This window comes from Hemiscyllium ocellatum, chromosome 4 (assembly GCF_020745735.1).
Source record: "Hemiscyllium ocellatum isolate sHemOce1 chromosome 4, sHemOce1.pat.X.cur, whole genome shotgun sequence".
NCBI lineage: Eukaryota > Metazoa > Chordata > Chondrichthyes > Orectolobiformes > Hemiscylliidae > Hemiscyllium > Hemiscyllium ocellatum.
The window spans coordinates 120,734,818-120,761,725 of NC_083404.1; the positions used below are offsets into that span (position 1 = coordinate 120,734,818).

General features: G+C 40.9%; 1 protein-coding gene across 2 annotated transcripts in view; it reads left to right on the forward strand.

Annotated features, from left to right (window-relative positions):
- tsnare1 (T-SNARE Domain Containing 1) overlaps positions 1-26,908 on the forward strand; it is an 849,044-nt gene that overhangs the window by 742,477 nt on the left and 79,659 nt on the right. Inside the window, exon 12 of one of the 2 annotated variants that reach the window (XM_060824474.1) lies at positions 6,597-6,743. The exons of the other annotated variant lie outside the window; for it this stretch is intronic. The gene's annotated coding sequence lies outside the window, so the exon portion shown is untranslated. Of the gene's footprint in view, positions 1-6,596; positions 6,744-26,908 lie in introns of those variants that run through there. 2 annotated transcript variants of the gene reach the window in all.

The window sequence follows — 26,908 nt, forward strand, 5'->3', positions numbered from 1 at the left end:
AGTTGTCAGGGACATTTGACTCCTCCCTGATCACCCAAATCTCACAGGAGGAGCATACCACTTCACTAACCGTGTTACTACGTCTCTTGCAACTATTGGCAAAAAAGAAAAGGAAAGGTCTTACCCGGCCACACCTTAATACTGCTCGCCCTCCTCAGCCAAGTGTGACGTTCACCAAAACCCACACTTCAACCTCACAGACCCTGTCCAGAATGGCCACTCCTGCTATAACCTGGTCAGAAGGTAACACTTCTCCCGGAATCCTCCTCAGTTGTTTTCACTACCGCTCCCTGTTTGGATGTTCTGTTGAGCACTGGATTCTCCACGACTCCCTTCTTCTGTCACTTCTCCCAGAATTCTCCTCAGTAACCCCCCCTACCGCCCTCTGGCAACCTCAAAGCTGCAGTCCATCTTAGCATCACATACATAGAGCAAACTTCCTGAGCAAGCTTGAACCATCAGATATCCCTTGGATCACGGAATGGGAAGCACAGGAAATTTTTAACAAGTCCTTGTGACAAGTTTCATTTGTTGAATGACAGGTTTGAACTTGTGGCCATTACAAGATGGACTCAGGACAAGCCAAAGCCTCAGTACAAAACCTTATGTGTTTGCAGAGAGGGAGTACACAATGCCAAACATTACTGAGGAGTGTCTCCTCTGTAGATTAAATGGCAGACTAACCATCTTAAATTCAACAACTGAGGGGATGCTAACTTCCTTCAAGAAAATTGTATTCACTAACTCAACAAATACATGTTTGAAATTAATCTTAAAAATCCCTAAATTATAAGATGGGCACACAGTACAAGATTTTATCATGGTTAAAATAACTAGAGGAGCCATTGAAATATGTCAGTGAGCATTGGTTAGATGATGTTGCCATGATTAACATACATGTTATATCTTGTCGATCAAAGCCTTCTCTTGAATTGCTAATGTTGTCCCCTTGTTTAAGAAGGGTAGAAGGGATAATCCAAGTAATTACAGAGCTGTGAGGCTGACATCAGTGGTAGGGAAGCTACTGGAGAAGATACTAAGGGATAGGATATATACCCATTTGGAAGAAAATGGGCTTATCAGTGATAGGTAGCATGGTTTTGTGAAGGGAAGGTCATGTCTTACAAACCTAACAGAGTTCTTTGAAGAGGTGAGAAAGTTGATTGAAGAGGAAAGGGATATGGATGTCATATACATGTACTTAGGTAAGGCATTTGATAAGGTTTCTCATGGTGTTTAAGAAGGCATATGGCATTCTTTCCTTCATCGGACGGTGTATTGATACAAGAGTTGGCAGGTCATGTTTCAGTTATATAAGACTTTGTTTCAGCCACATTTGGAATACTGTGTACAGTTCTGATCGCAACATTACCAAAAGGATGTGGATGCTTTGGAGAGAGTCAGAGGAGGTTCACCAGGATGTTGCCTGGTACAGAGGGTGCCAGCTATGAGAAGACGTTGGTTAGGTTAGGATAATTTTCATTGGAAAGGAGGAGGTTGAGAGGGGACCTGATTATGCTCTACAAAATCATGAGAGGTGTAGACAGGGTGGATAGCAAGAAACCTTTTTCCAGAGTGGAGGACTCAATTACTCGGGGTCACAAGTTCAAAATAAGAGGGGAAAAGTTTACGGGAGATATACATGGAAAGTTTTTCACACAGAGAGAGGTGGGTGCCTGGAATGCATTGTCAGTGGAGGTGGTAGGGGTGGGAATGATAGCGTCATTTAAGATGGATCCAGACAGATACATGAATAGGCAGGGAGCAAAGGGATATGATCCTTGGAAAATGGGCAACAGGTTTAGATAGAGGATCTGGATCAGCACAGGCTTGGAGGGCCGAAGGGCCTGTTCCTGTGCTATAATGTCCTTTGTTCTCTTTGTTCTTTGTATCCCTATTCTCTGTCTCCTACCTCAAGTTGACTAGCAACCCATGTTACAAGGTTACAACTTACGCCTTAATTTTGAAATTCTCATTCTTGCTTTCAAACACATGGCTCCATGATATCCTTCAGCCCCGAGAGATCTGCAATGTATTTCTCTTCACTTTGACATCTCAACTTTTGTTTGTTTAGTATTGATGGCCATGTCTTTAGTTGGCCAGGTCCCCCACTGTGGAATATGGCCCCGAACCCTCTCCACCAACTCCCAACTTTCTTTCCTTCTTTCAAATCCTCTTTAAAATCCTACATCTTTGATTAAGCTTTTATTCGTTGACCTAAAAATCTGACATGGCGCAGTGAAATGATTTGTTTTATGGACACTCCTGTGAAGGACAATGGAGTTTTCATCATATTAAAGGTGCTATACAAACACAACTTTATGGTCCTTCTCGCTGATTATCTCCAATTTCATAAGCTTTCACTGGAAGTAATAGAAGGCTTGATATGTTGCTACAGTGCTACTTGCATATAGTATACAGCACTGCCATTGTGCATCAGTTCGAGGGAGAGCGAACATTCAAAATTGTATTTGGGGCACAATCGAGTGAGCTGTTTGCCTTGGATGATGTCAAATCTAAGTGTTGTTGGTGCTGGATTCACCCAGACAAGTGGAGAGTATTCCATTACACTCTTGACTTGTAGATATTAGACAATGAGGGACATTGCCACGCACAGAATGTTAAATCTGTGACCTGTTCCTGCAATTACATTATTCAAATTGCTCATCTAATTTAATTTATGGCTAATGGCAAATCAACTGCCCTTCTCTCTCACCACCACACTCAATAATGGTAATGTCATTGAATATCAAAAAGAGATAGCTAGATTCTCTTTATTCAGGATGGGCTGCACTATCTCGGAAATTTGCTTTGGTATGTGATCAGATTTCATATGGTTTGACATTGTGTTATCGGATGTCTATGGTTATTGCAGGAAATGATCAAACCTGTAGGAATGACTGCAGTCAGATTTTGTAATTCCATTCTACCAGAATATTCGGTGCTGTTGAGCTGCCAACAGCCCTTAAATGTATATGCCACCCTGTTCCCACCACCATCTCTTGACTTCTCTGTTGTTTAACAATCAAATTGTTATTTCATATCTGGTATTTGATGAGCAGAATTCCTTTCAATTAAATATCAAAAAGCTCAAAACAATAGTCTTCTCTGTCGCTACAGACACTGCCCCTGCCCACTCTCTGGTAACTGAGTAACTTTAAACTGGCCTGGTCCTAACTGCTTCGAGTTCCCTGTTTGTGATTAAAGACCCTTTGTAGGATTCTGTCCTTTCATGTGCTACAGCTGTTATTATTCAAATTGTTGGGAAATTGTGTCATTTTCAAATCACATATTAATGCCATCACTAAGCCTACTCCCAACCCTGTAACTTCAACCAACTTTATTCTTGTCTCAGCTTTTCTGAAGCTGAGACTCTCATTCATACATTGTTGCCTCTTGACTTGACTATTTGCTGTGCATATCTGCCTGACCTCCTACATTTTCTCTTCCTAAACCTGAAGCTATTCAAAACATGATGGCCCATGTTTTTACTTGCATGAAATCCCATTTACCTACAACCCTGACTGGCGCCTACACTGGCTCCTAATAAAAAAAAGCCTTGATTTTTAAAATTCTCATCTGTGTTTTCCAATCTATCCTGGCATGGCCTGTCTCTGTAATCGCCTCCAGTCAGCAGTCCTTTGATGTATTCACACTTACCTAATTCAGGTTCTTGAACATCTTCACCCCAAGCTCTGTAATTCTCTCACTAAACATCACTGTCTCTCAATTTATCTTTCTTCCTTTAGAATGTGCCTTAAAACCTACCTTTCTAAACAAGTTTTGGTTACTTTGCTGAATATTGCTTTATGGGTTTGGTGTTTAAATTTTATAATGCAGCTAGGAATTGCTTTTGACAATTCATCATATTAAAAGTATGATATAAATACAAGTTGTTTTTGAATAAGGAAATCTTCCCATTGAATGCTTATAGAAAATTATTTTTAAAAATACAGCTTTGTGTACTCGTTAGGGTGCCATTATGATCAAATTGAATTGAGTCTTAAAAACACAGCCATAATCCTATATCTCAAGAACAGGGTTGTAAATGCTTGATCAACCTTGATACAATTGAGCACAGAGTATAAATAGGTTCCTTTCGTACTGAGAAACCAAAACAGAAAATTGCAACATGTATTTCTGGGATTCAAATAATTGATCTATGATGTAAAGTGAAATTAAAAAGCTTACTTACTGTCGTCTTGTTAGAAATGAAATATTTGAGGGCATAAATAATGTAGGTGTAATGTAGGTAGATTAAGATAACTAAGAGGTCTGCTTATAATGCTACATATGCTCAAGTTAAACTGATTTGTAGGAATAACATTGTCATCCTTGATATCATCGACTTGTGCAACAAACTGACATTTTTTGATGATTGATTGCTGATGAGACAGGAGTTAAATTAATTCTTGATTGGCCAGGCTATTGTGAGAAGACAACATTATCAAATCACATCTTGAAATGCGTTAATACAGAATGGCCTTTTATAAATTATACACACATTTTCAATCATTAGTTATAAATAAAATGAAACAATTCCTCTCATTCAGCACCTTCCATAACTAGCAGATGTCTCAAATTGATGAAGTAGGGTGCTCTAACCTAATGTAATCAATCCCATTTATTGAGTTTCTCTTGACTGGTTTCACAGTATTCTTAGAAATATGAAAATATGATGTTTGGATTCACGCAGAATAGATTTCAGACAATAAAGAATTGTGGAAGTATAGTCAGAGCTTTGCTGTAATGTGAGAGAAACAGCAACCAATCTGTGCACAACCAGCTCACAAAAACTGAAGTGAGATGTTGTGGAAGGTAATCTCTATTTATGTTGCTGCTTAAAGGAGAATTATTGACCAGGACACCTATCATGAGTACCCTGCTCTTCAAAAGAGTGCTAGTTGGATTGATTTAGCATTACCCCCAACAGTATAGCAGGCCTGCAGTACTGAACTGCAGCATTGTGGTAAAATTCTGAAATGGGACTCAAACCTTCAGCCCTGAAAACATGAGTGTGATCATTGGAGCAGGCATCACACAAATAGTGCATTTACTGTCACATTATCGAGCTGGATGAAAAGCCATGAAATCTACTCTGTGTGAATCCAAACATCATATTTTCATATTTCTAAGAATACTGTGAAACCAATCAAAAGACATCCAATCAATGGGATTTATTATCTATTCCTGAGATGCTGCCTGGCCTGCTGTGCTTTGACCAGCAACACATTTGCAGCTGTGATCTCCAGCATCTGCAGACCTCATTTTTTACATCAGGTTAGAGCACCCCACTTCATCAAACAATTAAAACCATTGGTAGCTTCATCATAATGGTGATGTCTGTGCAAATATAATAATAGTCTGACAGTTCTCAAAATAGTGTAACCATCAAGTTGCGCTGATATTTACATTCAGCCCCCCATCATCGATTAACTATCAAAATAAATGAATATTGGTGTAAACAATCAAGATAGTGTCAAATGCCCATCATTTTAAATAGTTGCTTACTTATGAAAATTAAAGTTTGAAGAAGTCAAAATGTTTATACACTTCAGCAGCTAACTTGGATGATCCCAGCAAGTGCGTGTGGGAAATTGTGAAATTAATGCATACCTATTGTTTAAACTGCGAGTACCATGTCAACATCTTGCTACCTGCTGTTTGGATTGATAGCTTGCAATGACATTGGCTACACATGTCAGTAAGAGGTCCAACATTGTAATTTCTAAATTCTGATAAAAGCTAGTCTGCCGTATTTAAAAAGGATGCGCTGTGTGGCTAGAACAGATGTTGGCAGTCAGTCATTCAGGAAGCGAATCTGACATGGGAGATAGCAAAGAACAACATTGCACGGGAGAGACTATTTTCGAAGTTTTGTTCAGAGAATGACACTGGCAGCTTCAGAAGAAGTTGGAAGTTGAAAGTAGAAGAGATCTCCCACAATGTGGAGTGCTGAGAGACCTTTCAGATCTCTTTAAAGGAGATGGCATCAGATGATCAGGAAATAGAGCTGAGGCCTATGGATCTGATGCAACCCAAAAAAGGGTTCGATGACCTCAAGGCTAGTAAATCTTCACATGCATTCCTCAATTCTAGTGCCCTAGGGTGGGCACAATGGCTCAGTGGTCAGCACTGCTGCCTCACAGCGCCTCATCAACCTGGGTTCGATTCCAGCCTCGGGCGACTGTCTGTGTGGAGTTTGGCACATTCTGTCTGTGTTTGAGCAGGTTTCCTCCCGGTGCTCTCGTTTCCTCTCACAATCCAATGATGTGCAGGTCAGTTGAATTGGCCATGCTTAAATTGCCAATAGTGTTAGGTGCATTAGTCAGTGGTAAATATCGGGTAGGGGAATGGGTTGGTGTGGACTTGTTGGGCCAAATGGCCTGTTTCCATACTGTAGGTAATCTAATCTAAATCACCACAGGCTGGCACTTACCTCTATCTACCTAATCTGACACACAATTTTCATACTACACCCTTGCACTAATAATACTGCTGGAAGCCTTGCATATAAAGGTCACAGCTATGGACACTTACAACTATTGAACTGGACAGATTGCATAGTTACTGACACTTTACCCTCTCCCTTGCAGAATATATTCACACATAACTACAGGCGGAAGTGAGGACTGCAAATGCTGGAGATTAGAATGTGGTGCTGGAATAGCATAGCAGGTAAGGCAGCATCCAAGGATCAGGAGAAGAATGAAAATTAAAGTTTGAAGAAGTCAAAATGTTTATACACTTCGGGCAAGAAGCTTGTGAGCCAAGGTGGTGGAGAGATAAATTGTAGGGGAGTGGGGCTGGTGGGAAGGTAGCTGATAGTGCGCTAGGTAGATGGGGGTGGGGGTATTGATAATAGGTCAGAGGGGAGGGTGGAGTAGATAGATGGGAAGGGAGATGGACAGATAGGACAGGTCAGGAGGGTAGTGCTGATTTAGAATGTCAGAATTGGGATAAGGTGGGGAGAGGGAAATAAGGAAACTGGTGAAGTCCACACTGATGTTGTGAGGTAGGAGGGCCCCAAGGCAGAAGATGAGGTGTTCTTCCTCCAGGTGGTTAGGATGTGGCGATAGAGGAGTGGAAGGAGGAGTTAAAGTGTACAGCCAGAGGGCGGTGGTGTTGGTTAGTGCGAGTGTCCCGGAGATGTTCTCTGAAGCACTCTCCAAGTAGGTGTCCTGTCTCCCCAATGTATGGGAGACTGCATCAGGAACAACGGATACAGTAAATTACATGTGTGGACGTGCAGGTGAAACTTTGATGGATGTAAAAGCCTCATTTAGGGCCTTGGACGGGTGTAAGGGGGACATTTCACAGTTCCTGCCGTGGCAGAGGATGGTGCCGGGAGGAAAGGGTGGGTTGGTGGGGATCATGGACCTGACAAGAGAGTGGTAGAGGGAATGTTTTTTTTATGGAAAGCAGATAGGGGTGGGGAAGTAATATATCTTTGGTGGTGGGGTCTATTTGTAAGTGGCAGAAATGGTGGAGGATGATGCAATGAATACAATGTATACCAGGACAGAACCCCACAACCCTCACCTTGCACCCCATTAACCTCCATATACAACGCACCATGCTCTGCCATTTCTGCCACCTATAAAAAGACCCCACCACCTGAGATATATTTCTCTCTCCATCCCATCTGTTTTCCATAAAACCTATTCCCTCTACGACTCTCTTCTCAGGTCCACGCCCCCTTCCAGCACCTTCCCCTCCAACTGCAGGAATTGCAAAACCTGCGCCCACAGCTACCCACTCACCTCCTTCCAATGCTGCAAAGGAGCTTTCCACATCCATCGAAGTTTCACTTTCACACATGTCATTTACTGTATCTATTGCTCCCAATGCTGTCTCCTCTACACTGGGGAGACAGGACACCCACTCGCAGAGCACTTCAGAGAACTTCTCCAGGACACCCGCACCAACCAACCCCACTACCCCGTGGCCAAACACTTCAACTCTGCATCCCACTCCGTCAAGATCATGCAGGTCCTGGGCCTCCTCCATCACCATACCCTTACTACCCGACACCTGGAGGTAGAATGCCTCATCTTCCACTTTGGGACCCTCCAACCCCACAGCATCAATGTGGACTTCATCAATTCTGCGTGTCCTCTCCCTCCAGTTCTAAGCTTCCAACTCAGCACCACCCTCATGGCCTGTCCTACCTGTCCATCTTCCTTCCCACCTATCTGCTTCACCCTCCTCTCTGACCTATCACCATTACTCACTTACATATTGCACTCTCAGCTACCTCCCCCGCCCCCCACCAGCCCTTCAGCAGCACTCCGCCCCCCCCCCCCCCCCCCCCCCCCCCGGCTCACAAGCCTCATTCCTGATGAAGGGCTGTTGCCCAAAAGGTCGATTCTCTTGCTTGCTCCTCGGATGCTGGATGACCTGCTGTGCTTTTTCAGCACCACACTCTTGACATAACCACAGGCAGCAGAAAGAAACTACGGGGATACTAGGTGCGACTGCATGTTGTGACAATGATGTGTCTTTCAAGAGGTTATCTTGTCCTATTTCTTTTTAGAAGACAGGTTGTAAGGCAGAGGCACTGAACTGTCTCTAAGAAAGTAAGCATCTTATGAGGCCTTGGCATTTTTTTTCAAAGTTGGGACAATAGATGCAGCCTGAGTGTGGCCAGCTCTCACAGACCAGACTTTCCAATTTTTATTTCAGTTTTCTAGGTTTAGTATTTTAAACAGAAACTATTGGGGTCTCAAAAGAATTGCAGCTTCAGTGAATTTCCCTTGGCTGCTCTCTTTCCGAATTTGCTCTTGATATTTCTTCCTCCTGATTGGGAGAACTGCATGTGTCTGAATTTTCCTCTTTTGCCAAGGGGTGTGTTTATGGGATGTTACTACATTGGAACAGGTAATTAGTTATAGTTAATGTGTCTATTATTCTGTTAAGTTTTCCAGTAACGTTATTCTAAATTCCACTTTCTTTGGTTGTATTTTAACTACAGGTATTCAAATAAATTGTGTTTTGCTTAATGTCAAGTCATTTGACCAGTCATATTGCATTGAAAGCAGACACTTTATAATGGCCCTTCAATAAAGAAAACATTAGGATCCAGGCTACTATCTTAAAATATTTTGAGAGTGCCTAGTCTGATTTATATTAATGTTATAACCCCCAAAATGATGGTGCTGGCCATTATGGGAATGGGAGTTGCTGAGGCCATGGCCAGAGGTAAAATTGGATAAATTGAAGACAACAGTACCATCATACCTAATCATTTTTCTCTCCTGTCACTTTCTCTTTCTCCTACAATCTCTCCTGGCTTACATTCTGCTCCTTGCTTCCCTCTGTCCCCCCTGCCAACTATCACACCGTAACCTTAACCTTGTTCTTTCAGACACTTTGCAAGTGGAAGTTGGCCAGTTACTGCAGAAGCAGTGAGAAGACCATGATAGTAAAGCAGCTGGCTCAGACTGCAGCCAGTCATGCCAAATGCTGGAGTTTGAAGTTGCCAGCTGCTCTCCGTTGTCCAACCAAGTTCACAGTGAACTCTATTATGGCTTGAGACACCTTGCAAGTTAGCCTACTGAGTGAGACTGCCTAGTTGCCACATTAACAAAAGCAGTTTGTATTGCACCAATCTCATAATTTGAAGTTCCTGTATCAGAGAAGGCAACAGCCACACAGATTGTTTTTCTCTCTTGGCCAACCCAGCCTTTCATTTTTGCTGCGCAGTCAGGCATTCAGGACTTAAAATTGCTTGAGTTGCCCTCCAAAGCATCCTGCAGTCTTTTCCACTGAAGTTCACCAACCTTCCATCAGGTATGCTGCAATCTCTGGGATAGCACCATGAGCAACCACTGAGCAATCACAATGATAAATATTTCATCTGCAGATACACTATGACATGATTACATTTATAAATGTGGAAAACTTGTGGGGGAGAGGGAGGTGATGGTACTGGCTTTATTCAAAGTAATTCTTCATGTATAGCACTGAACAGAAAGGAATTTTCCGTGTTGCAGCCTCTTTTATTTTTCATTTGGTCAGTGTCCTCCATTTTTTGCCTCATTTCTTTCCTTTTTTTAGCATTTGTTCTGCCCCATTTAGAACTCTGCTGATTCTCCCAGCCGTTGAATTGTGCAGAAACCTTAAAGTTAGAATAAAGTCTTCTCTCATTTAAAAAAACAACCCTGCAGATTCTTTTAACTTGAAGCAGCTATGGTAAGCAACAAATGTTCACAGAATCATACAAACAGACAGAAGATGTGGAACCAAAAGCAAAAGAGGCAGTGTACATAGATTGGCAGATGAAAAAGAATGATAATAAGAAGAAGCAGAACAAAAAGTAAAACTATGCAATAAAGCTCTGAAGTAAAATATCTAGGTGTTTAATTGTACGATATCTACTGACAACAAAGGTATGCTGTCTGGATCCTCTCAACATGGTTGTGGTAGTGCACTGATCAACAGATTTAAAAACAATGAAATGATTTTTTGAAATGATGTACTATCGATAAAGTTCTTGCCCAGCAGTTCATCAAAATGTGAACCTCTGCAAAGGCTCATGGTTAAAATATGCAGTAATTCTGGGACACAGAACATCAAGCAGCTTTCACTTGAATCAAGTAATGGGCAACAAAAACTTGAACCACTGTGGAAACATCAATTCAGTGGAGACATTGAATCCGAAGCACAAGCACAATCATCTTTCTCTAATCAAGCACTCAGCAAAGGAATGATATGCCACGGAGAAGGAACATATACCCAGAATATGAGGATACTAGATGACACCAATTGACAAATGTGTCATTAAATGATCTGAACTCTTCAGAGAATGTAATTGAAATACAATAAGAAAAACTGACAGAAGTAGGACTGACTTGTTTATGTATGATCATTTTCTCTGTTGAGCATCTATATTTAGAAATGTGTTACTGTAAATGACTGTGTACACAACTTTCTTTATGCAGAAATGGAATTTGAGGAAATGTATTGTACATTGTACAACTGTGGCTTGCCATCACCATGTGAGCTCTTGATATAACTTGTTTCAACTTCCGGATGAGTAGCTATTAAAACACATAGCATGAAATAAGTGCATCACCATTTTTCGATGTAGATTTCTAATTCACTCAGGACAGAAATAAATATGCATGAACTGTACTTTTAAATCGGATATATTAATGTGACCTACACCAGGGATTCATAGTCCTGGTTGAAGAGATCAAGATTAAAAGATCAGCGTGGCTCAATGGTTAGTACTGCTGCTTCACAACACCAGAGACCTGAGTTCAGTCCCAAAATTGGGTGATTGTCTGTGTGGTGTTTGCACATACTCTCTGTTTCTACATGTATTTTTCCAAGTGCTTCAGTTTCTTCCCACAATCCAAAAGTGGATTGACCATTATAAATTGCCCTGCTGTGTCCAGGGATCTGCAGAATAGTTGGATTAGCCATGGGAGATAAGGGTTACTGGGATATGGTAGGAGGTCTGGGTCTGGATGGTATGCTTTCTGAAGTGTCGGTGCAGAATTGATGTGCCAAATGGTCTCTTTCTGCACTGCAGGGATTCTTTGATGCAATGAAGATGATTTAGCCATTGTAGTTGAATGGATATATATACTTCTGCTATGATTGCACTGAAATTCACAAAAATAGCCATAAAAAAGTAAGATGAGAGTGAACTAACTCAGAATATATAAAAAGCAAAAGTTTCTACAAATATATAAAATGGAAAAGAGTGGTTAAGGTAAACATTGTCCTTAAAAGACGAGAAGCACAAATGATAATGGAAGATGAGGAAATGGCTGAGGCATTAAAGAAGTATTTTGTGTCGGTCTTCACAGTGAAAGGAACAAATAACATGCCAATAATTGAAGGCAAAGAGGCTATGGCAGGTGAGGACCTAGAAATAATCATTATCACTAAAGAGGTAGTGTTGAGCAAGCTAATATGACTAAAGGTAGACAAGTCTCCCAGCCCTGATGGAATACACCCCAGGGTACTAAAGGAGATGGTGGCGGAAATAGCAAGTGTACTCGTAATTTACCAAAAATCGGTGGTCTCTGGAGTGGATATGCCAGATTGGAAAATAGCAAATGTGATGCTGTTGTTTAAAAAACGGAGGTAGACAAAAGATGGGAAACTATAGGCCTATTAGCTTAACTTCTGTAGTGGGGAAACTGCTTGAATTTACAATCAAGGAAGAAATAGCAAAACATCTGGATAGAAATTGTCCCATTGGGCATATGCAGCTTGGGTTCATGAAATTTTTTGAGGACTTTATGAGCACGATGGTAAATGGGGAACCCGTGGATGTGGTATATCTGGATTTCCAGAAAGCACAAAAGGCTGCTGCATAAGGTAAGGTGCATAGTGTTATGGGTAATGTACCAATATGGATGGAAGATGGATTAAGAAACAAAAAGCAAAGAATGAAGATAAATGGGTGCGTTTTCAGTTAATGATCAGTGGCTAGTAGTGCACTTCAGCGATCAGTGTTGGAATCACAATTGTTTACAATTTACGTAGATGTTTTAGATGTGGGAACCAAGTGTAGTGTGTCAATGTTCACAGATGACACTAAGATGAGTGGTAGAGCAAAGTGTGCAGAGGACACCGAAAGTCTGCAGAGGGATATAGATAGGCTAAGTGAGTGGGCAAGTGTCTGGCTGATGGAGTACAATGTTGGTAAATGTAAGGTCATCCATTTTGGTAAGAATAATAGCAAAATAGAATATCATTTTAAATGGTGAAAATTGTGGCATGCTGTGCAGAGGGACCTTGGTGTCCTTCTGCGTGAATCAAAAAACATTGGTTTGTAGGTGCAGGAGGCAATTAAGAAGGCAAATAGAATATTATCTTTCATTGCTGGAGGAATGGAGTTTAAAAAAGGGAGGTTATACTGCAGCTAGCTGTATAGGGTCCTGGTGAGGTCATACCTGGAGTACTGTGTGCAGTTTTGGTCTCCTTACTTGAGAAAGGATGTATTGGCACTGGATGGGGTGCAGAGGAGGTTCACTCCGAAATTGAGAGTGTTGGCTTATACGAAGAGAATGTGTAGACTGTGACTATGTTCATTGAAATTTAGAAGAATGAGGGAGGATCTTTTAGAAACATATAAAATTATGAAGGGAATAGATAAGATACAATCAGGGACATTGTTTCCACTGGCAGGTAAAACTAGAACTAGAAGGCACAGCCTCAAAATAAGGAGGGGTGGGGGGGGGGGGGGGGGGGGGGGGAGGTCAGATATTTAGGACTGAGTTGCAGAAGAACTTCTTCACATAAAAGGTTGTGAATCTGTGGAATTCCCTGTCCAGGGAAGCAGCTGAGGCTACCTCGTTGAATGTTCTTAAGCCAAAGATAGATTTTTGAACAGTAGAGAAATTAAAAGTTATGGTGAGCGGTAAGTGGAGCTGAGGCCACAAAAAGATCAGCCATGATCTTATCAAAATGGTGGAACATGCTTGATGGGCCAGATGTCAAGATTAGAGTGGTGCTGGAAAAGCACAGCAGGTCAGGCAGCATCTGTGGAGCAGGAAAATCGATGTTTCAGGCAGGAGCCCTTCATCGGGAATGAAGGTCTCCTGCCCAATACGTCGGTTTACCTGCTCCTCGGATGCTGCCTGACCTGCTGTGCTTTTCCAGCACCACTCTAATCCTGACTCTAATCTCCATCATCTATAGTCCTCATCCTGCCTTGATGGGCCAGATGGCCTACTCCTGCTTCTATTTCTTATATTCTTATGTCTGGTATTGAAATTGCACTATTGTTTGAGTCTTTCCAGGAAACATTCAGGCCTTTTTCTTTCATAGATCTTGCCTTGTTCTTTCTTCCCAATGATGAGTGAAATGGTTCAGTTTGTTGCAGCCCAGATTTTTTTCCCCACAGGATTATAAAACAACAGAAATCATTGCTTATTTAGATCTTTCATACCTCCTACAATCTTTAGTCATGATTTGGAGATGCCGGTGTTGGACTGGGGTGTACAAAGTTAAAAATCACACAACACCAGGTTTAATTGGAAGCACGAGCTTTCAGAGTGTTGCTCTTTCATCAGGTGGTTGTGACTAGTGCTTCCAATTAAACCTGTTGGATTATAACTTGGTGTTGTGTGATTTTTAACTTTGTACAATCTTTAGACTATTAAAACACAGTTGAAAGTGTGTTGCTGGAAAAGCACAGCAGGTCAGGCAGCATCTGAGGAGCAGGAGAACAACACATATTGGCATTGGCTAACATCTTCCAATTCATGTTATCTTTTCTTCTCCAACTCAGCTTTAGTTGTGTCAGCAGTTTTTTTTTGGTTTTTAAGCCAAGTTTATTAATTAAAAATAAACAGCATGGAAGATCTATAGGAATTCATTTGAAGATGTGATGCGAACACCAGTTTATCACTTGGAGCCATGTCAAGATAATCAGGCAGATTCTGTCTAAACTCCCTCTAATACTTGAACCTACGCTGCAAAGTCGGAGATGTTAAATCTCAGCAGTAGGAATTGATCAGGCACAGAAATGAATTAAAAAGCTACATGTGTTTTTGCCCTTGTTACTTTAGACCATTCAGAGTGCTGCTGTTTGTTTGATGTCAGGAAGCATCTATAATTATATCAGGCACACATCAAAAAGGTTATTATCTTTAAAGATGAAAATTAATAATAATGGATTTCACAATGAAGATATTTTAATAAATTTGATAACTTATAAAGGAGTGTCATGAGGGCTGGTGGGGGGAACCATATGCATTTTTGCCTTTCCTGTGCTTTGATAATCATTTCAGCAATGACAGAGTTATTATGCCTTTGATTATGTACAATTATATCATAACGACCATCAGCTAATATGTATGCATATTGAGGTAATAATCTGCCTTCCTGTTTCTGCTACCAAAGTGGATAACCTCACACTTATCCACATTATATCCACATCTGCCAGGCATTTGCCTTCTCACTCAACTGGATAAGTAGGACATTTTCAGATGGCAGTCTGTAACTATAGGAGTGCCAAAGGAATTAGTGCTGGGGCCAGAGCCATTTACAATTCATAATAATGACTTAATGAGGAAAGAGAATATACTTGCACCAAGTTTGCAGATTAAGGAAAATCAAGGAAATGGTGTTGATAGAACATAAGTTCAGGAATAGGCACTTAGGCCATGCTTGAATTGAATCGAATTAAAGTAATTTGAGTTCGCGTTATTGTTACATGTACTCAGACGAGAACAGTGAAAAATTTACAGTTGCACATCAAGCACCATCTTAAGCACAAAGGTGCTTAAGATCAAATTCTTAAGAAACAAAAAACACTTACAAAAGTGAAGAGTGATGAACTTAGAGCATGGATCAGTACTTGGAACTACAATGTTGTAGCCTGGATTTCACAGGGACAGGAATGGTTGCTGGATGTTCCAGGGTTTGGATCTTTTAAAAGGAACAGGGAGGTGGGTGAAGGAGAAGGGGGAGTTATTTAGAGAATACATCACAGCTGCAGTAAAGGAGATTGTTGTGGATAGTTTGTCAACTGAGTCAGTGTGGGTGGAAGTCAGTAACAGAAAAGGAGCAGTCATTTTATTGGGTCTTTTCTATAGAACCTCCCCCACCCCCCCCCCCCCTCCCCACCACCACCACCACCAATATCAGCAGAGAGATGGAAGAAAAGGTGCACATGTAACAGAGCTATTGTTGTGGGTGACTTAAACTTCCACAACATTAATTGGAACCTCCTTAGTGCCAATGGTCTGGATGGAGCTGATTTTGCCAGGTGTGTCCAGGAAGGATTCCTGACTCAATATGTAGAAAAGCTGACAAGGGGATGGCCATGTTGGATTTGGTGCGAGGCAATGAGCCAGGTCAGGTGTCAGATCTCTCAATCGGAGAGTATTTCAGTGACAATGACCAAAACTGCCTCACCTTTATCATTGCCATGGAGAGGGATAGAAACAGACAGTATGGGAAGTTGTTTAATTGGGAGAGTGGACATTGTACTGGAGTATAAATTAGGAACAATTGTTCATGGGAAATGCACAACAGAAATGTGGAGGTTGTTTAAGGACCACTTGTTGTGAGTATTGGATAACTTTGTCCCACTGAGACAGGCAAGGAATGGTAAGGTGAAGGAGCCTTGGATGACAAGAGAAGAGGAGCTTCCCATCCAGAGGGAGAAGGAAGCTTAGCTAAGGTTCAGGAAGCAAGGGTCTGGCACAGTGTTAGAGAATTACAGGGTAGCTAGGAAAGAACTCAAAAATGGACTGGGGAAAGCCAAGATTGGCATAAAAAAGCCTTGGTGGGAAGGATTAGGGAAAATCCAAAGGCATTCTACACTTGCATGAGGGATAAAAGAACGATCAGAGATGGGGTAGGGCCAATCAGGAATAGTGGAGGGGGCCTGTGCCTGGAGTCTGAAGAGGTAGGGAAGGTCCTAAATGAGTTTTGTTTCCTCCTAAGGAGAGGAATCTTGCTGATATTGAGAACACCGTGGACCAGGTTAATAGGCTTGAACAGGTTAATATTAAGAAAGTGGATGTGCTGGAAATTCTGGGAAGCATCAAGATGGATAAGTCCACAAGGCTGGACCAGATATATCTAAGGTTACTATGGGAAGTGAGGAATGTGGCTGTTGTGCCTCTGGTAATGATTTTTGCATCCTCTCGTTTCACGGGAGTAGTACCGGCTTAATGGAGGGCGATGAATGTTGATCCTCTGTTCAGGAAAAGGAATAGGGAAATCCCTGGAAATTACAGATCAGTCAGTCTTACATCTATGGTAAGCAAGATACTGGAAAGAATTCTGAGAGATAGGATTTATTACTATTTGGAAAAACATGCGTTGATTAAAGATACTCAGCATGGCTTTGTGAAAGGTAGGTCATACCTCACAAACCTAATCGAGTCCTTTGAGGATGTGACGGGATGAATTGATGAAGGTCGAGTAGTGGATGTGGTGTACAGAACAACCTCAATGATCTGAATGAGATGGTGGGGAGTAATTTGTACAGATAACTGATTGTTCGGATAACTGATTTGTTTGGATAACAGGTAGCATTTTTACAAGACCTTGAGATCTTGTTTGGCTAATCTAAAATTTGGATAATTGACATTCAGATAACTGTGATTGTTCTATATATGGATTTCAGTAAGGCAGTTGATAAGGGTCCCCATGGTAGGCTTAGTCAGAAAGTTAGGAGGTATAGGATACAGAGAAACTTGGCTGTCTGGATACAGAATTGACTGGCCAAAGGAAGACTGTGAGTGGTATTGGATGGACAATATTCTGTCTGGAGTTGGGTGACAGGAATCTGTTCTTGGGCTTCTGTTCTTTGTAATTTTTGTAAATAACTTGGATGAAGATGTGGAAGGGTGGGATACCAAGTTTGCTGATGACACAAACATTGGTGGAGTTGGGAATAGTGCCGAGGGCTTTTGCAGATGACAACAAGATATTGACAGGATGCAGAGCTGGGCTGCAAAGTAGCAGATGCAGTTCAATTTGGATAAATGTGAAGTAGTTCATTTTGAAAGTCGAATTTGAATGCTAAATACAGGGTTAAAGACAGGATTCTTGGCAGTGTGAAGGAACAGAGGGATCTTGGGGTTCATGTACATAGATTCCTTGAAGTTGCCACCCAAACTAATAGGGTTGTTAGGAAGGCGTATGGTGTTTTGGCTTTCATTAGCAGGGGTGTTGAGTTTAAGAGCGGTGAAATTTTGCTGCAGCTCTATAAAACCCTGGTTAGACCATACTGCGTATGTTGTGTCCAGTTCTGTTTGCCTCATTATAGGAAGGATGTAGATGCTTTAGATAGGGAACAGAGGAGATTTACCAGGATGCTTCCTGGATTGGAGAGCTTGTCTTACGAAGAGAGGTTGAGTAAGCCAGGGCTTTTCACACTGGAGAGAAGGAAGGGAGGTGTACAAGGTCATGAGAGGCATAGATAGAGTAGATCATCAGAGACTTTCCCCCAGGGCAGAAGTGGCTGTCGCAAGGGGTCATAATTTTAAGGTGATTGGAAAAAGGTATAGGGGAGATGCCAGAGGTAGGTTCTTAATGCAGAGAATGGTGGGTGCATGGAACACATTGCCAGCGGTGACAGTAGAGTCAGAGACATTAGGGACATTGAAGCGACAGCTGGATAAGCACATGGACGGCAGTGAATTGTGGGGTGTGTAGGTTAGGTTGATCTTAGATTAAGATAAATGTTCGGCATGACATCATGGACCAAAGGGCCCGTACTTTGCTGTACTGTTCTATGTTCTATTGAAATAAATAGTCCAGTGTCGTAGGTCATAGGAATAAATTAGAAAAATAAATATCAGTCTTTCCGACTCAGTCCACGCCAGCACCTAGCCTCAGAGGAGATCTCCACTGCTTTGTTGCCACCTGCGGTGGACCCACCAACATAGGGGTCATGTCATGTTTGGTGCCATCTCTTCGCCACAGGGCCCACTTTGCTGACACTGCTGCACCCACATTTGCCCTGCCACTAAGAGTGCCTGGTGCTGCTGCCAGGCTATCAGTCCCATGCCGGTCTCATCTTGTACCGTTCTTCAGAAATCATGATGCTATTATAAACTAATCCCATCTGGCTGCACATGGTCTGATGTCCCATTATTTCCTGTCTGTCGAAATGCCTCTGAAACTTTGCTATTGTCATATGTTTTGTACCATCTCCCCATGTAACATTTCAGTGGCATATCATTGTTTCTATTAAAACCTTACCTAGCACATTTCTTTTAAACTTTCCCCCTCTCACCCCCTCACGCCCCCTAATATTTGACATTCCCACCCTCGGGAAAAAGACTCCGACTATCCACGCCTCTCATAATTTTATATATTTCTATCAGGTTGTCCCTCAGACTCTGATGCTTGAACAAAAACAATCCAAGTTTCTACAACCTTTCCTTATAGCAGCACGGTGGCTCAGTGGTTAGCACTGTTGCTTCACAGCACTAGGGACCCAGGTTCAATTCCAGCCTCAGGTGACTATCTGTGTGACGTTTGCACATTCTCCCCGTGTCTGTGTGAGTTTCCTATGGGTATTCCAGTTTCCTCCCACAGTCCAAAGATGTGCAGGTTAAGTGGATTGGCCATGCTAAATTGCTCATTGGTCAGAGGGAAATGGGTCTGGTTGTGTTGCTCTTCGAGGGTCAGTGTGGACTTGTTGGGCCAAAGAGCCTGTTTTCACACTGTAGGGGATCTAATCTAATCCACTCCAATCCAGATAATATTCTGGTAAAGCCTCCACAACCTTTTTTTTAATAGTTTAGCGACCAGAGCGGCACACATTATCTAAAATGTAGCCTGACTAAAGTTTTATACAACTGCAAAGTGACCATTCAAGTTTTATACCCAATGCCCCAACTGATAAAGGCAATCATGCCATTTGCCTTCTTTACCACATTATCACTTGTGTTGGCCCTCTCAGAGAATTATGGGCTTGCACTACAAGATCCCTCTGGATATCACTGCTCCTAAGTGTCCTGCAATTTACTGTATGCTTTCCTATTACATTTGACCTCCCAAAATGCACCACTTTACACTTGTCCAGATTAAACTCCGTCTGCCATTTCTCTGCCGAATTTTCCAACTGATTATACATTCCTCAACAACCTTCCTCACTTTCCATCAATGTTCATGTCATTTTCAAACTTTCTAATCAGACCACCTGCATTTTCATCCAAGTTATTTACATATTGTAAACAACAGAGGTCCCAGCAAATATCCATGATCACAGAGCTCCAATCAGAAAACACCCCTCCTCAACTACCCTCATCAATTATCTTCATCAGTTCCTCAAAAATATTCAATCAAATATATGAGTAAGGTGTCCCCACACATAGCCATATTGCTTAACCCTAATAACACTTTTTTTTCCAAATGTGACTAAATACTGTCCTAAGAACCTTCTGCAATAATTCCTCCCCCCCCCCACCACGAATGTGAGAGCAGGAATTATAGGCCTATGGCTCTATCATTTCCTGCGTTATATCTGGTGCCCTTCTTAAACATGGAAAACATTGGCTACTGTTAATTCTTCTGGGACCTCACCAGTGGTTAAAAGATACAAAAATCTCGATGAACAAAGATTCCAGGGATGAGGCATGAGTGACGGCATTTGACAGAAAAGCCATATTTGACAGAGTGTGGTGTCAAGGACCCCTAACAAATCTAGAAACAGGGAAATAGGGGAAAACACTCTGTTGATTGGAGTCATACCTGGCATACAGGGAGATGGTTGTAGTTGGTGGAAGTCAGTCCTGTCAGCAGGAGTTCCTCAAAGTTGGCTCAACTACCTTCAGGTACTTCATCAATGAACTCTGCTCCGACATATAGTCATGATACAAAAAGTCTGCAGAGGATAATGGACAGCTTACGCAAGTGGATACCAACTTGGCAGATGGAATATAACCCGGAAAAATTTATGATTAACTAACTTTGAAAAAAAAAGATTTTTCTGAGTATAATTTAAATGGAGAAAGACTGCGGAAAAACACACAGGAAGTTTGAGCATATAATCACAAAATGTTACCGTACAGATTTAGCAGATAATAGGGAAAGAAAATGTACTGTTGACCCTTATGTCAATGGTCATGGAATATTAAAATAGGGAAGACTTGCCTGTGGCAGCTGTGAGGGACATGTAATACTGTGAAAACTTTAGGTCCCCTTATCCTAAGAAAAGATATACTGGCATTGGAGGGAGTCCAGAGAAGATTTATTTGGTTGAACCTAGGTATGGAGACAAATCAAAAAGGTTTCTTCTATACTCAACAGAGTTTCGCAGAATTGTAAGTGACCATCTTGAAATATACAAGATTCTTAGGAGACTTTACAGGGTAGATGCAGAAAGATTATTTGTGGGAAAGTTTGGAATCAGATGGCATAATCTCAGAATAAGGGGTTATCCAGCGAGGACCAAGGTGAGTAGATGGTGTACCTGTAGGTTTTATTTTACATGAAGGGTTGTGATGGTTGGTTCACTAAGAATACCTATGCTTGGGACAGACGGATGTTTAATTCATAAAGGAATCAAGAGTTACAGGGAAAATGTAGGAAAATAGATTTGAGGAAGTTGATAGTGCTGTTAAGAAGGCATACGGTGTGTTAGGTTTTATTGGTAGAGGGAATATTGTGTACAGTTCTGTTCACCTATTACAGGAAGGATGTGGAAGCATTGGAAAGGGTGCAGAGGAGATTTACCAGGATGTTGCCTGGTCTGGAGGGAAGGTCTTATGAGGAAAGGCTCAGAGACTTGGGTGTGTTCTCATTGGAGAGAAGAAGGCTAAGAGAGGATATGATAGATGATCAGAGGATTAGACAGGGTAGAGAGTGGCAAGTCTTTTTCCTAGGATTATGATGTCAGCTTGTATGAGGGGGCATTGCTACAAATTGAGGGGTGATAGATTTAAGACCCCTTCTACATTATCAGAGGAAGATTCTTTACTCAGAGAGTGGTAAAGGCATGGAATGCCCTGCCAATGTAGTTAACTCAGCCACATTAGGGATATTTAAACAATCCTTGGATAAGCACATGGATGACGATGGGATAGTGTAGAGGCAGGGGCTTAGATTAGTTCACAGATCGGCACAAGATTGAGGGCCGAAGGGCCTGTTCTACACTATATTGTTCTATGTTCTATTATCAGATCAATTATGATCTCAATCAGAGGTGGAGCAGGTTCGATGGGTTGTAAGTCGGATATAGATTTCTATTGTCATGTGTACTCCAGTACATAGTACAGGAATACAGTAAAAAGGATATAATTCGACACACAAGCACTGAGGTACAGAATCATAAGAACAAGGTAGAAAGAAAGAACAAAATAAAAAAAAATCAAATGTTACAGTCTTTCAAAAGTGTTTAGCCATGCTGAGACTGCATTGCCTATCGGGGCTTAATCTCTTCCTTTTTACCATGCTTTTCCCGCATAGTCTATTCTAGGAGTGCTCACACCGGACCTACCATGATCCCACCAAAGCAGTCACAAGTCCTGTTGATCTATCTGGAATATTGATTTGGGCCTGCTTCTGCTTTTATGTCTTATAGCCTTTGACCCTGTGAACCTACATTAATGCTGGATACTGCTATCAGGGATGGCAAGATTCAATCAACATAGTTACCGTGCACAACAATTTTAGAGATCCCATGATTCAATATCATAACCAAATTCCAGCTTCTATGATTTTCAATATTTGATTTTACAAGTCTTGATTCTATGAGTCTAAGGATGTTCTGTGTGAATCTGGTCTTTTTATCATTATGTTGTCTTTTTTGAGTATTTCGCTGACACTAGTGAGAAAATGAGAATAGAAAAAGACAGGCCTAACAAATGTATTTGCAGTCCACAGCTAGTCCCAAACTATTTTTAAATGTCAAGTTCCAATTCCCTCTGATTGCTATCAGGTCTCCCTTAATATATTTTTCACACTGTTCATGTGTGGGCTTTTCTTGTTTTAAGCTTAATGCTATGTCCATTAATTCTGCTTCTCTGCACTAAATTTATTAATTCCATTGATGTGTTGGTATATTTTTCCTGAGCCTTTACCCTTTCAACTTTGCCCTATAGATTGAGAGAATTATCCTGGGCACTTATTTTGTAATCCACATTATTGCTGCCTTTTTTGTATATGTATGTATAAAATGTATGACTATTAGAACATAGAATCCCGACAGTGTGGAAACAGGCCCTTTGGCTCAACAAGTCCACTCTGACCATCCGAAGAGTAAACCACCCAAACCCATTCCCCTATCCTATATTTACCCCTGACTAATGTACCTAACCTACACATCCCTGAATGCTGTGGGCAAGTTAACATGTCCAATTCACCTGGCCTGCACATCTTTGGATGGTGGGAGAAAACTAGCGCACCTGGAGGAAACTCATACAGACATGGGTAGAATATACAAACTTCACACAGACAGTTGCTTGAGGCTGGAATTGAACTTAGGCCCCTGGTGCTGTGAGACAGCAATGCTAACTGCTGAGCCACCATGCTGCCTCACATTGTACAATTACTTTCTAACTTCCTGGTTAGAGTATTTTAGAGTCCTGTTCTATTGCTGCTGTTATTTATCCCCAAATCCAGTAACTTTCTTGTTATGGACCACATCAGATCCCCTCAAAATATTTGAAGAAGATATCCTAGACCTGAACCTATTCTTATTTTAAAGGCAAATGTAAAGTGCCGTGACCCAGATGCAATGTGACTGGTCATAATACTTGATGTTAAACAAAGCACAATTTATTTAAACTACAACAAAAGAAACTTAAAATGCAACAAAAGAAAGATGAACTTAGAATTACTTAACTCTATTGGAAAATTTAAAAGAATAAAAGATACCGCAACTATTACTAATTAACTGTTCCAAATAGTAACATGCCATAAATGCTCCCCTTGGCAAAATTCAGAAAATACATCTGTCTTGCAGGTAACTCAGCAACAGAGAGAAATCAGATCTTCTGGCTGTAACTGAGAGAGGGAAAAGATAGCTTCTACTTTTTAAAATTCTCCATCAGCTTCTCCCTGGTGAGACTCCAATAGCAACTGCTTAACAGTAAACCTAAAAACTAATACAAAAGTAGAAATCCTGGTGTGTGACAGCTGGCTACATCCATCCAGTCTGCTTCTATAGTTCCAACTTTAAAACAATGCAAGACCTCCCAAGCTGTTTACTTTGCATGTCTTTACTATTCAACTCTGCGTTTCTGCCTTAAAACCTCTCTTAAAAAAACAGGATGAAATAACCTCTTAAAGCCACAGCATTATCACATTCCTTTCTGCAGCTATATGCCACAGAGTAATTTTCAGTACGATAACTGCCAGTAATTGTTAATGCCTCTCCTGTACTGTGGTATGAAAATTAGTTTTTTTTTAATTTTCCCTGGCTTCATGACATTTTCATGAAAATCTTACTGCCAGTAAGTAGTGCCTCTCCTCAACCAACCCAATCTCTTTGCATCAGCAAGGTGATGTTTTTGTACTTTTCATTGTTTTTCAAAGTTGAGGAAGTCCAAAAATGGCGGGCAAGTGCAAAAATGGTGGGCACGAACGATGTAGGACATCATTTAGGGTCACTCCTTGGGAATGTAGTAAATTTATATACCTTGGTTTCTTAAATCTGGGTGTTACCTGCCATCTACACTCTGTTTGGCTATTTGTACTAAACATGATCCATTTTTACCTGTACCCTTTCAAATGGCGATGTCTCAAACAAAAATTGACTCAGCCAAGTCCAGTCATGCTCGGCTGCACCATTCACCTGAGACCGAGTCTCCGGAGAAGTCAGATACTAACAAAACTATGCTACATAGCATTAAGGACATGATGGACAACATGCAGGCTGAAATCATAACCAAGTTTGAATCTATCATTTCAGATATGGTTAAAAGGAGGTAACAACTGCTCTGAAGCTGTTGGAGGAAAACGATTTTTCGCAATGCAGGACTATTTTGGATGTGGAACATTCGGCTAATGAGCATAATACCCAGATAATTCGCCTCCAAGCTAATGTTAGCTAATGTTTTCTGCTACAGTTGAGTCTCTGACGTTTCATTGTTTTTCAAAGTTAAATCCAATGACACATTTCTGTTGTCTATAATTCAGTCCAAACACCATGTGAGCTAAGAAACAGTTCCTCTTTCAACAGATGTGGCCAGACTTGCTCAGTATGTCTGTTTTTATTTCAGATTTATGGCATCTTCAGTATTTTGCTTTTGGCCAATTAAAGGAAATTCTCCTAGTTCTTCTTACTGTTTTATGATATTTGATTATGCTTCCACAGTACTAACTAGCAGTCCTTTTCCTCAATTTAATACAAAACCATTCCAAACACTTTACCATAAGACCACAAAACCATAAGAATTATGAACAGGAATAGGTCATTCAGCCCTCCAGCCTGAACCAATATTGAATAGGGTCATGGCTGCTCCAAAATTCCTCTCATCCACTTGCCTGTATTTTCCCCATGATCCTTGATCCCAGTACTGAGTAGAATCTTTCTCCACCTTAGTTATAGACAAGGACTGTACCCCTCCAGATCTCTGCAGCAACAAGTTCCAAAGATTCTCAGTCTTCTGAGAGAAGAAATTCTTCTCTCAGTCTTAAATTGGCACCTCTTTATTCTGAGACTATGCCCTTCCTTTTGGGATCAATTTGATGACTTTAATAATTGAGGCAGTCAAATTAGTGGGAGATCTCTGAAATGGGGCAAAGACTTTAATTTTGGTCAGATTTCACTACTGAAGGTCACACTTGTATGCTGCAGCACATACCAATAGTAGAAATAGATACATGGAGTGAATGTGAAAGTAGTCCTGGCCAGCATCAGAGACTTGGCTGCTGGTTCTCACAATATTCATTCTAAAATGTGTGCCCACACACGTCTATTTCAAACATAGCTAAATGAGACCCATTTCTATGCTTTTTTAATAGCACTATTCTTTCATACAGAACGAATGCTGGTTTGTACACCTGATAAGTGCAAGATGAAATGTTTTGACAAACGTGTTATGTTTTTTCAGCACTGCTCAAATTTTATTTCTGCTAAGCTGATTACAGCTTTACCTCTCTTCCCATGTAAACTGTTAGTGTAACCAATGTCATCACCTTGAAAGCTGCAGTCAGTTCCTTCCTTCTCCAAAAATGCACTCTTCATCTCTCTGACCTTGCACCTCTGAAATCAACCTCTGATTTCTTTCTGATTATCCCAAGTGTCCACTATCTCTAACTCTGTTACCGTCCCTGTTATCCATTATGTTCAGCTTAATTGCCATTAAACACACATCCCTGCTTTACAGAACTCAATTATGAGAGAAAGTGAGGACTGCATACGCTGGAGATCAGAGCTGAAAATGTGTTGCTGGAAAAGCGCAGCTGGTCAGGCAGCATTAAAGGAGCAGGAGAGTCGACATTTCGGGCATGAGCCCTTCTTCAGAACTCAATTATTCCAATGATACCTCTAGTAGGCTTCTCATTTAATCCTGTGTAAATTGTTTCCCAAGTCATAACCTGCAATAAGTCCCAATGAACTGAGCTCATTGAAGTGTTATGCTGACTAGATCCCAATCTACTAATGCCTCACTTTTAACTTTCTTATTCTAATTTTCAAATTACTCCATCACCTTGTCCTTTTCCAGTTCAGCTTCCATCCGTTCAAGAATGCTACGTTCTTCAACCTGTGTCTGCGTCTGCATTGTCCTTTTTTTGTACCTTACCATTGGCTGATGTGTCTTCAACTATCTTGGTCCTACAATCTGGAATTTTCTTTCAAAACATCTTAATTTCCCTCTCACCTGAGATCTTCCTTATAACCTATATCTTTAAATCAACCCGTCTAATACGTCTTCATGTTTGCAATTCTTGTGTCTAGCTGTGCTTCTGTAACTACTTGCACATACATTGTGCCTTGAGATACCTTCCTGCATGGAAGTTGCTGTATAAATGCAAGTTGTAATTTCTTGCGCAGGAGAGGTAAGTTGCAAAAAGTCAGGAATAGAAATTTCTTACCATGGCTTTCCTAAATCAGCAATCAGAAGTGTGGCAGATTATATGAGGAACCAGTAACTTTCTCAAATAAACTCTCCTTACTCTCTGCTAAGAACACAAATAAGGGCTTATAAGTATTTCACTTTGAAATCTTTATGGTCATCTAGATATGGATCTGCATTCATAGCATTTCTTAATAAATTTAAAACTTGGAGATATATTTGGAAAGAATTTTGCAATCAGTTTGAATTTGTGAGAAAATGAAATAGATCATCTAATAATACTTTGCAGTTTATAACGCAGGGAACATTGTCAGATCATTATAATCTCTTCTAGATGGCTGTTTGCAGGGATATATTTAAAAATTGCTGACAGCTTTTTGTAAAGGGATTTCACATTTATATTTTTAGTACATTATATTAAAAAAATCTAATTATATAGTTGAAGATAT